Here is an 11,725-nt window from a genome sequence, read left to right on the forward strand (position 1 = left end):
ACGGCTGCTGCGCAGAGAGAATCATCCGAGCTGCCGGCCCCAGAAGAACCACAGCCGGGCAGCAAAGAAGTTACCTTTCCAAGCTAACACAACCACATTTCATTTCAGAACTGACGGAGCTTTGCAAAGGGCAGGCAGGACACAGATTGAGGCTTTTTTACCCCCCTCCTTTTGCCTTTGTGTGCACCCTGCCTCTTTGCCAAACTAATCCTGGGAACACTAGTGAGAAAGATGCTGGAGCTCTCGCTCAGGCTCTGTGGCTCCGTGGACCCCTGCAGAGAGAACTGGAGGCAAATAATCCCCACAGCTCCCTTCGGAAATGGTACCATCAGGCCAGTTGGATATGGAGGTGCCCACGTGTGTTTATAGCCAAGAGGGTCAAGACTTCAAACATAAAACAGCTGCTTTAAATATCTAAACTGCTCCTATATGCGAGGATGGGGAGGCTGGCGCTACGCAGGTGCCATCTCAAAGCCCCTTTTGTGTCGTCCTTCTAAACTTCCCAAACAAGGATGGTCACACAAAAGCAAAATGTTGGTTTGGATTTTTTTTTTATTTTACTTGATTTGGTTCCAAAAGGTGACACTTTAGCCCCCTTTTTTTCCAGCCTTATTTCTTTGGAGGTTGCAAAAGGTCCTTGGGAATGGAAGGAGAGAGCTTGCAGGCCTCCCTCAGGCTGGACCATGTGGCAGACAAAGAGCAGGAGAGGAGGCAGGTCCTTGGGAGTGGAAGGAGAGAGCTTGCAGACCTCCCTCGGGCTGGGCCACGTGGCAGACAAGGAGGGGGAGAGGCAGCAGGTTTGGGAGTGGGAGGGTGGCACAAGGAGCAGCCCTCTTGTTAATTCCTATATGCTGGCAGCAATGAACCCCAGTGCAGTAGTGTCAAACCGGGCGTGCCCCGAAGGAGGCCGGAGAGCTCGGAGTATAGCAGAGAGAGTGTAAGAAGCTGGCATGCGACAGGATGGCTGGAAATGGGTGTTGTGCTTATTATTATTTGTATTACAGGCCCATCTAGAGGCCCTGACCAAGACCTGGGCCCTATTGTGCCAGGTGCGGTACATGTATACAAGAGACCATCCATGCCCCAAAGAGCTTGCACTCCAGATAGATAAACCAGGCAAAGGGATGGAAGAGAAAAAGCCACAGGGTCACAGCTGGGAACAGGACACAGGTCTCCCGAGTCCCAGTTCAACGCCCTGGCCACGACCACGCTGCCTCTCGAGGTTTGTCTGTAGGCGGGTGGTGAACAATGAGCTGGACGTGCACTAGGGTGTGGGGGGGTCGGCTCTTTGGGGCAGCTCCTAGTGCAATGAGGCCATTTTAGTCACTGCCTGGGCAGTTCCGTGACAAGCTTAATAGGGAGAAGGAGGCTGTATTATAAATGGAGGGGTGGCAAAAGGGTGTACGTAGGGTGACCAGATGTCCCGATTTTATAGGGACAGTCCTGATATTTGGGGCTTTGTCTTATATAGGCTCCTAATCCCCCCCGCCCCACACACACATGTTGTCTAGTTACCTTAGGTGTACGTCAGACTAGGGTATCGGCGGGTGGGAGTCAGTAGGCTGAGTTAGCAGCCGAGTCGCACACAGTAGTTTTGGGTATATGTGGCTGCTGCATGGTACACACGGAGGGTGGGTTATGGGGACCCGTGGGCGGGGGTGCAGGGAGGAGGGCTACTAACGCAGAGCATATGGAAGTGACAAGCCTTGGGGAAGGTAGGGGGCTGGGCATTAATAATCGGGGCAGAGAAGCTGCAAGAGGGGTAAAATCCTGGCCCCACTGACTTCAAGGGGGCCAGACTTTCACCCTAGGTCTCTTCTGTTTATCTCTTGGCTGGCTGTTGCTGACTATATTCTCTTTCTTTCTTCATTTGCAGCCAAAAACTCACTTGCGGCAAACAAAATCCTGACTCAAGTCCCGAGCTGAGCCATACTCCCTTGGTGTATTGGTTAAACCAATGATATATATGGTTCAGGGAGCCTGATTTCGGGAAGTGGGGGCAGTACCGATCCTCCCCATCTATACAGGAGTTCTTCATTGCCCAATGTTCCTACCAAGAGTTTCCTGCCCTCTCTCTGCCCTCTAGAGCCGTTGATTTCTGCTCTTCAGCTCCGTTACTGCCCTCCCACGTGGGACCCTCATGCTGTGCTCTTTTGCAGCCCCTTTTGGCTAACAAGAGAGGTTAGGGTGACATGAGGGACACCTGCCCTGTGCCTCTGGCTAAAGCCAGGATCCAGCACACATTATTCCCCTCCTAGCTGGGCTTGTATTCCAGTCCCCAGGCCTGTGGCCATATCCTTGCCATGGGTGTCCAACACCACCTGCAATGACATTGGCTTCCCTTGGCCCTGCAGCTGATGGCCAAACTGCCCCCATCACCCTGTGATCCCCGTGGGGTTAGCTTTGCCAGGAGGTGGCTAACGCACTTGGTGCTGAAGGGTGGAGGAGGGTCCCTGTGCTGAGCAATAACCAGCTTGGGAACAGGCTGGAACTTTAACTTCCTTGGAGGCAGGTGGGCGTTCTCATCAGTATTTGCGACCCATAGTGATTTATCACCCTGCCACTGATGAAATACCACACCTAGCCCTTTGGCAAAGGAGTGGGGAGAGGATCTCCTGGGGGCGAGGTGGGCAAAGGAGAGGAGAAACCATCCATTAGCGTTTCCAGCCGCTTCTGGAGCTTTGAGGAGCTCAGTGGGAGAGGTCCATTTCCCTTCTCTTCTGCCTCTTGTCCTCCTCCATAAGATCCCTTAAAAGTTCACGGCAGGGGTTTAGCAACATGAGAGCGTTCCCTAATGGACTCTTGGTGCTATCCCAGGAAATCCATTCGCTTTGTACATCTAGCCTCTGTCTAATCTGTTTTGCTTCAAACGTTGGGGGATGGCAATATCTTAAAGGGTCCTGCTTGCTGTCCTTTCACGTCCTAGTGACCTTACTGGCTGGTGGATTCTCATGCTTACCAGGGCTGAATTTTACCCCACAGCCTTACAATCTCTTAAGTACTTTCCTACCATCTTCCAGTCAAGCCTTTGCAACACACCAGCGTGTCATCTAAAAATGGGAAGCAGATCAGCTTGGAGACTCCTCGAACCTTTGTCCACATGGTGTTGGAAAGTGGCTGGTGCATTTGTCAGCTCAAAGGGGATGAGGGTCCCCACTAATGTGCCCTGGTGTTCACATATGGCCAGCTTCCTGGCATCCTGGCTCAGAAACCCCTCTATTTTCATCAAGTACTGTCAGCTATTTCTTTCCCTGTGCGCCATTAACTGGTACATGGATCCTGGATGTCTGGTAACGTTTTATGGTTTCATGCTCTGATACCAATACAGTCTCTGTTCCATCCTCTTCCATGCTCCAACGGCTGGCGATGGAAACTGGACACCTGCTGGTTTTCTCCAACCTTCCAGTAGGAGATCATACCTATAGCTTTTGGGGGAGCGAAGAGTGAGGTACAGATGCTTGTCACAGGAGCCTAAGGAAGTTAGGTGCTGCACTTCCATTGACGTCCAATGGGATTTGAGCTCCTAATTCCCCTAGGCTCCTTTCAAAGTACCACGCCTAGATAGCAGGGCTGCCCGCCCGTTTTAGACCTGTTCCCAAACCGAGGGCTCACAGCTGCCTCCTCCCCGCAAACCCTGTGCAGTTTGCAGACCTTCCCCTGCCACTGCCAGGGTTAGTGGGGTGGGGGGTCCCATTATCCTTCGGCCGGGTGAGCATCTCGCCCAGCGCCCCGGCTGCAGCCCGTGGCTAGCGCGTCCGCTTTGCTCCTGCGGCCCCGGGCATCGCCGACTCCCCGGCGCGGCGGACCTGGGCGCAGCTGGCTCATCTGCCCGGGACTCGCGGTTTTCCCCCAACCCCCGGGCTTGTCTCGCCCAGCGGCCTTCTGAGCCCGGCTGGCTAATGGGGGGGTCCCCCTGTCCCGGCCCTTTCTCCCCGCTATTGTGTCCGCGCTGCTCGAGCAGGTAACATTTGGGCGCATTCCCATAACCAACCCCCCTGCTGCCTGCTGCCTCCAAAGCCACAAAACGGCCTCTCCAGCGCTTCTGTTTGCTTTAGATCCCCCCCTCCCCGCTTCCTCCCCATTCAGCCCTTTCAGCCCCGGCCCCTCCGAGATGTGAAGCAGGGAAAAACTGAGGAGAGTCTATTTTCCTCGCCCCCTTTTGAATCCTGCCTTGTGCCCAAAAGGGTCCCTTGTTTCGCGCGTGCCAGTCACCTGCCTCGCCCCCAAAGGCTCGGCTCTTCTGGGGGCTTCGCTTCCTTTCTCCTCTTCTCTTTTGACTTTTCCAGGAGCCCCTCTTCCCAAACGAGCTTCGGATTGGATACAGATTGAGGCCGCTTTGTCTCTCAAGGGTTGTACTAAGCTAATTAAATTTGATCCCAACAAATAAACCCATATCTCCCCATTAAATTCAGCCCTGCCTTTCAGCCACCGCGCGGGGCATTCACCGTCTCTCCCCCCCCTTGCCTTGCAGAGTGTGCTCCTCATTGAGGTAAAGCCATTGAAAACATTTGCAGGATTTCTTTTGTTCGAGGGGTCTCGGAGCGAAAAGCCCCCCAAACAGCAGCTTGCCTCTTTGTGAGCTTGCAAGCGAGCGCGAGAGAAAAGCCCCATGAATGCTCAACAAATGACTTTCCAGGGCGGGGGGGGGGATGTACCTCTTGGGCCCGTTCGACTTTTCGCAACAGGGACCATCCCCCCCCCTTTAAGATTTGATTTTAAAGGGGGGGGAATCAAACGCAGCTGAAATCGGATCTGAATGTAACCGATTTTCAAGTTGATCTCGGCTTTTATTTTGCCTTTTGCACAAGTGAACTGAAATCAAAATACCCGGACCCCACTCGGAGCCAGGTGCTGGGGGGGGCCAGGAGAGACGCCGCCCGCTCGGGGGAGCTGCCACAGCGCACGCAGCGCCCCCAAAGAAACCTGAATTTGGAAGAAGGGGGGAGGCTTCCTGGGGAAAGCTGCGTTAATGATCTGCCACATAAAGGCTTCATTTGAACTAAATGCGCACCGAGGATTTGGTTATCATGAGCCTCCCCCCCTCAACATTATTAGTTCTGGCAAATCCCAAATCTTCTTTAATTATTTCCCCCTCCCGATCAATAACGGTGCTGGACTTTTCACAGTTGCACTAATATCTTTTTAATGACTTTGGGAGGGGGTTAGGGATGGGCTCTGCCCTGGAGCCTGGATTTCTCCAAACAGATGTTTAAGGGAGAGGAGGGGGGGTGGGAATCTTCTTTCCATGCGAGAGACTTTCTTCTAAAGTTCAAAAGAGAAAGGCGCTTTCAATCACTAGTAAAAATGTATTTCTCTCTATTTAACAATGGGCTCCATTCTGTCCGAGGGCGCAGGGAGACGACACGGGGCATCGATTTGCCGGTGTTAGTAAAAGAAATTAGAAATCCGCTCGGTGCTAACACAAATTCAGCCCCTAAAGGGTTTTTTTCCCCCTTCTCAAATGACTTCCTTATTCGGACACGTCCCTCCAGAAAGCTCCGGGTAGCATTTTAATCGGCACCTTTTAAAAATGCCTTCCGCAGGGGAAAGGATCTTGAAAAGCGCCTTCTCCTTTATTCGCCAAATACCAGGGGGGGACGAGAACTCCGAGGTGGCATTCAGGTTTGTTTGTTTTTAAATCCAGAGAGTCTGGAAATGTTGCAGTGTGTGAGTGTTAAACGAATATTCCCTTTCGCCCGCTTCTGGGAAGAGAAGAGTGAATGGAAAAGTTGAGCCAATATCATTTGGGTTGTTGGTTGTTGGGTTTTTTTACACACACGCAGCTTCCCTCTCCCTCATTCACAAATCGGTCATTGCAGGGAATGCCCCACTAACGAGATATCCCCGAGCTATTGAGGAGGAAGCGGGGCAAGCCCAGGGCTTTGTCTCCAGCCCCAAACCAAAGCGCTTCCCAGGGCTCCGTTTCAAAATGTGTCCATCAGCCGCAGCCCTCAAAGAGTTAAATTTTAAAGCAAATCAAATTCCCATTGGCCACTGTATATTAGCTCAGCAGTCTTCATTTGATCCCCCTTTGCCGCAGAAAGGAGCTTTTCATGCCCCTTTTCTCCCCTCCGCTCTTTAAGAGCAATAAATGTTCAACTGCAATAACTATAAATCAATCTCCGCTCTGTTCCGAGCCTATTCACGCAGAGGGCTGAAAGCGGGGCGAAATCGCCCTCCCCTCGCCACCCCCCAAAAAGCAGCTGTTGGGCACTAATCGCCTTTCTTGCACTGTCATTCCCCCCCCCCCCCTCTCCCCGCAATCTTTTCTTGTTCTGCTTTTCTTTTCTCTCTTTGCCGCATTTGCTTCCATGTCTCCCCTCATCAGACCCCAACCTTGTCCAGCTCCTGACCATCCCCTTGTAGGCTGTGAAAGAAAAGAAGAGTCCATGGATGTCAAATTGGGCTCAAAAAGACCATGAAAGATTGATTTGCTCCACTTTTCTTCGGCCTGACATGATTGCGGAGGGGTCTGAATGGGAAACCAGAAAGTCTGGGGCTGGAATAAAGATGTTCTCTCTGTAAGGGGGAGGGAGGGGGGGGGGAAAGTGCCCATTTGCTCCTGGCCCATCAACCCTGCAAAACAGAGCCAAAGAAAAGGGAACTCTGGCTATTCAGAGGCAGAGCAATATGTACACTCCCAACAATGTCCCAATATACTGGGGGCCTCTCTATTAACACCCATGAATATTAAAGTCCTCACTGAAGGCTAAGCAGGGACTTTGGGAATAGACACATGAAAATACAAGCAGCATTGTGTACGGCCCAGAACAACGGGCCAGTAATAATGGGCCTCCTCTATTAACAGCCATGAATATTAAACTTGTTTCCTCTCAACTGTTAAAAGGGAGAGGAGAGTCACCATATTTAGGGGAGGGGAAACAAACCCCACCACAAACCCTCGAACAGGGAAGGCTCTTTGGAACGCAGCTGGGGCTAATTTTAACCACTCACCAAAGGTAGATTTTTTTTCCCGCCCCTCCTGTGCAATGAAGGAGAGTGTATTTAAACGTGGACCTCGCCGCTTGTAAGCTGCAAACTTGCACTGGTGTGTGTCTGATTGCTCTGGATTGGGGTTCTTAGTGCTGTTTGTCCACCCCAACGCGGGGCATGCGGTGTCCAGCTATCTCGCAGGCTGAGTCAACAGGGCAGGGCTGGATTTTAACAATAACCTGAAGGGCTGTGTAGCCTCATGTTTGTAAGAGGCATGTTTTGTCATCGAGTAATTTGGGCCATGTACAGCTCCGGAAAAGAACCAGTAAAAGGGACCCGCTCTTTGCACTGTTGGGAAGGCAATAAAGGCATTTGTAAAGCCCCACACCTGATGTGTATGTTACATGACTCAGGCTAAATGCTCCTGGATCCACAACCCAGCAATTCTGATGCTCTGCTGGACAGAATTTTTTGTACAGCTAAGTTTTTGTTTTAACTTTGCTTTTAGGAAAGTATAATCTACTTGCCATGAAATTATATAAGTAGGTAGCTAAAGATCTGTGCTTCTGTATACCCTGTGGAACTACTCCTGAATGTATTAGCATGACTGGACAATTTCCTTTTGTTGTCACAAAACTCATTCACCAAAATTCTTTACAGGGTTGACGTAAATAATACAATTGCAGGATGACATCACAGATGACAGTCAGAGAGAATCAAAGGCTTGGGCAAGGGGGGAAATGGTTTGCATCTGAGTTTGGAAAAGAAACAGAGAGCACGAGATGGAGAGAGGCTGTTCCAATTAGAGTGGGTTGCAGAGGAGAAGGCCCTTGCACCAAAGTGGAAGTGGTGTGCGAAGGCAGAGAGGAAGTTGATGTAGCAGGAGTGGGGATGGGAGGGGACAGAGAGAAATCTTGAAAAGTCCATGTATGGGTTTGGGGGCCGGATCCAAAGTCCACTGAAATTAGTGAGGGTATTTCCATTAACTCCAGTGTGCCTTGCATAAGGACAATTGTGAACAGGATCCTGAAATGAAAGAGGGGAGGCAAAGGGGCTGCCTGACAATGGGGCGATGTAGGATAGATTTCTTAGCATTCATGAGGGTTCCAGTGGGTGGCAGTTAATGCAGTTCTTGGGTTGCAATAGCTTTAAGCCACCAAGATAGGGGCAAGATTCTTTCCTCCCATCTGCATGACAGATCCTGATTCCAGTGATCCGCTCTCTCTACATGTGGCCACCTCTCGCTGAAGTTCTGCAAATGAACTAAGAGCAACATAGCAAATACAGACCATAGAACCTGGGAGAAGAATCTAGCCCACGGCTTGAGGTGTTTCCCTCAAACCCAGAATTACTGACTGCTGAGCCCCCACCTTTGATTGGGAGGGGACCTTTTTCTCCCTTCAGATACTGTCTGAACTATAGTCCGTGTCCTGTCCTCTCAGGGCTCTTCAGCTTTCCTCTGGGCTTGTTGAAGCCCTGTTGTTCGGAGGGCCCAAAATTGTGACCACTCACCTGAGCAGTCTTTGCTACAGGCTATGGGACTGCTTCCCTGGCAACTGGTTTGTACAACTGGGCCCTGTAAGGTCTGAGCTCCCTGGGGCCTGATTCTTCCTTGCCCACCGCTTGTGTCCTCATTGACACCGGGGCAAATCATTGTCATCTGGATCCAAGAGCTGAAGGGCTCCCTGCCCTGCAAGAATCCAGAAGTTTGGGCTGGTCCCAGGGGTTTCCTCCCCATTCAGATCCAGACAATCTGCTTCTGCCCCCATCTCCCTGCCGAGCCACGATTGGACACAGAGTTAGCACCTCCATTTCCAAGACTGGAGGACTGAGGCCCAGCAGGTCCAAAGAAATGACTGTTCATGATCCCATCTTCCCAGTCTTGGTGCACTGGCCAAAACGGTTGTAATGTGACTGTGGGGAAGAGGGTGCTTGGGGGTGGATGGTTCTCAGGGCATGGGAAATCTGTTCTGATTTCATCCCCTTTTCCTGAGAAATGCAACAGGAGAAGCTGGGCCAAGCTGAGAGACTCAGGTGCGGGAGGGACAAGCCAGAGACCTTTTCATATCGTGAATTTGAAGCTAATGTGGGTTTTGCTGCATTGGATGCAACACGTGGAACCTCCGGGCTGCTTGACAGACCTTTCACTAACCTTTGTGGGCCCAGTCCAGGCCCACTGCTGTAAACTGGCAGCCTTTCCCTAGACTGCAATGGGCACGGCTCAGCCTCCGGTTCCTTCCCATCTTACGTACATTGGCTCCAACAACATGGGCCTGCTTCTTATTTGACACAACCCCCCACTCCTTGCTACCTGGGTTAGATGCCTTATGGCCACCTGTGAGGACAGCTCCCTGCCCCGCAGAATTTACGGTCTGGACGGCAGAACTAGAGCTGCCCACTCAGCTGCCTTTGCCTTCAAATGAGACTTGTGCCTGAGTGAGGACTGCAGGAGTCAGGCAGGCACAAACCAGTTTCACATCGGATGTTTTCTGGCAAAGGATCCCCTCGGTGGCCCCCGGTTCTGGCTCTAAAACCGATCTGCGCTCTGCAATCTGCCAGCCCTGGAGCCCAGCGAGGGTGCCGGGGGACTGAGGGCTTGTTACCCCCGATTCCAGCAGGAGAAACCCAGGGGAGAAGTGCTGCTCCTGTACGACCTCGTTGTCTTGTTATTAGTGACCCGGTTCAGCACGTTTCTGCCCCAGCTTCGCCCTACACGTTCCCTGACGGGGGCTCTGTACAGTCCTAGAGCCAGGGCGAGTCCCCCGCCCCGCCAGCCAAATGTCTTTTTCTGTTGTCTTCTGCGGGGGGGAGGATTAGCCAGGAGCAGATTCGATCCAGTTAAACACCGCAGCGCAGAACGGACGGGCAGAGAAATGGAGCGATTTCCAAAGAGAACTGCGCGGGCTCCGCTCTCTCTCATTCACCGCCAGTGTCTCCCTTTGGTTGACACTTGTTTGCAAACTTTCCTTAGAAAGGGCCGCCGGAGACTGACCAGCCCCGAGCTCCGAATCTCTGCCGGCCGCTTCTCGTTGCCTTTAGCCCGACCTGTGAAATCCCCTCTGAAAGAAAAGTCCTTTTCCGTTCTCCTCGGGGATCCCCTCCAACGTGGAAATCGAAGCGTAGAAAGTATAATATTTAAGGACTGGCCCGAGGAAAGCGATAGGTGAGCGGACCCCTGGCCCCTTTCCCCAGAGTTTAAGCAATAGCTTGGGAGGGAAGGTTAGATTTAATCGCCCCGCAATCAGGCGCCGTATAAACGACCGTTTAGCTTTTACACTCTTTTTGCCTTCTCCCGCTCCGAATTAAATTTTAAAACCCAGCCACAGCGCAAAGCCCCTTCTGCGGTTCCTAATAAGATTTAACGAATTTTCTCGTAACTTCAAAAGGCTTTTGGGGGGCTGCCTGCAAACTAATCGCTGGAGGTGGGTTTTTTCTCACTACTTCCAGTAGCAGAAGCTTCGGGGGGATTTAGTCGTTTTCCAAAGCAAAAAGCTCGTTTCTCTAAGGCGTCGGTGTTTTTAAACCCCGAATCGAAGTACTGCGGGTCAAAAATCTCTGCGCCTTCCATCTACACAGAAATGCGGCGTTTAGCAACAAAGCTTTGCAGGGGCTTTGCAGCCTTTCCCCCGAAAAGAGGGGAATCGGAAGGGGAACATTTCCCTTGTCCCTTGTTATGATCTAACCCCCACCCCAGTTCCAAGCAGCTGTTTAAAAACGTCTTTGCAAGGTAATGCTGAAACCACGAACCTGGATCTAAGCATTCGAGCCCGAGCCGAGGAGACCCTGGCTGAGAAAAGATGGGTTCCCCCCCCCGCCGTGTCTGTTTAAAATGCCAGTTTCGGGGTTCTTGGGGCGAAATTGCGAATCGAAGGCGAAGTCGGTTTGAAGGAGCCGGGGGTCAGCGCGGGGGACCCAGATCCGCCCAGCCGTGTGGGCGAGTTCAGGTTGTTTTAACGGCGGTCGAGCCTCGGCCAGTCTTGGGGGAACAGCCCCCCCCAGAGATCGGCAGAGCCCGACCAGCTCCTGGTCACTCAGATCCGTTTCTCCCGCTGACTTCTCCGCCCGGCCCCGAGTGATCCAAGGGCCCCTGATTGTACCCGGCCAGGAGCGGGAGAGACGGGAGGAGATTTGCTTTTTCCAAACCCTCCGGACGGTTTCACCCCAATAACTTTCCGCGGCGAGGCTCTGTCCTGCCTGCGGAGCCGCGGGTGCTGGCCAGGGTCAGGAGCGGGGGGTGTCTCTCAATGCTCGGCCGAGGGAGGGGGGAGAAGTGCGCTGTGGGTGTGTTGGTGCAAAAGCGAACCGGAGTGAAACCCGTTGGCCCGCTCTCCCCCCGGCTATTTCTCGCCAAGGCGCAAATCGCCCGTCTTTGAATCCAGCCAAATTCACTTGAAAGCCAGGAGCCCAATGCACCTTTGCCCCCCCCCCCCAGGTTAGCGGAATGCCCCTATTTCTGCAGCGCAGCCGCTGCCCCTCTGCCAGCTCGCAATAAGGGGGTTATTAATTATTATTATTATTTTATTTAGTTCGTTTCCTTTCCCCCTTCCCTCCCCGCGGCTGGCTGGGAAGGGCTGGATGCTGCTAGAGCAGGTGTCCAGAAGAGACGCTTTCTCGCTCTCTCTCCACTGATGGGCTATTGGTGGGATATGCGAGGCTGCCTCTCTCTGTCTCTCCCTCTGTCTCCCCCCCTTTCCCCCCAGGGGGAAGGAGGGGGGGTCTCTGAAGGTTTGGCTCAGTCTGGTGGAACAAGTCTATCTTACAACGTCGGGGGGTCATTAATAACCAATTAGGA

The sequence above is a fragment of the Gopherus evgoodei genome, chromosome 16, assembly GCF_007399415.2.
Source record: "Gopherus evgoodei ecotype Sinaloan lineage chromosome 16, rGopEvg1_v1.p, whole genome shotgun sequence".
Classification (NCBI taxonomy): Eukaryota; Metazoa; Chordata; order Testudines; family Testudinidae; genus Gopherus; species Gopherus evgoodei.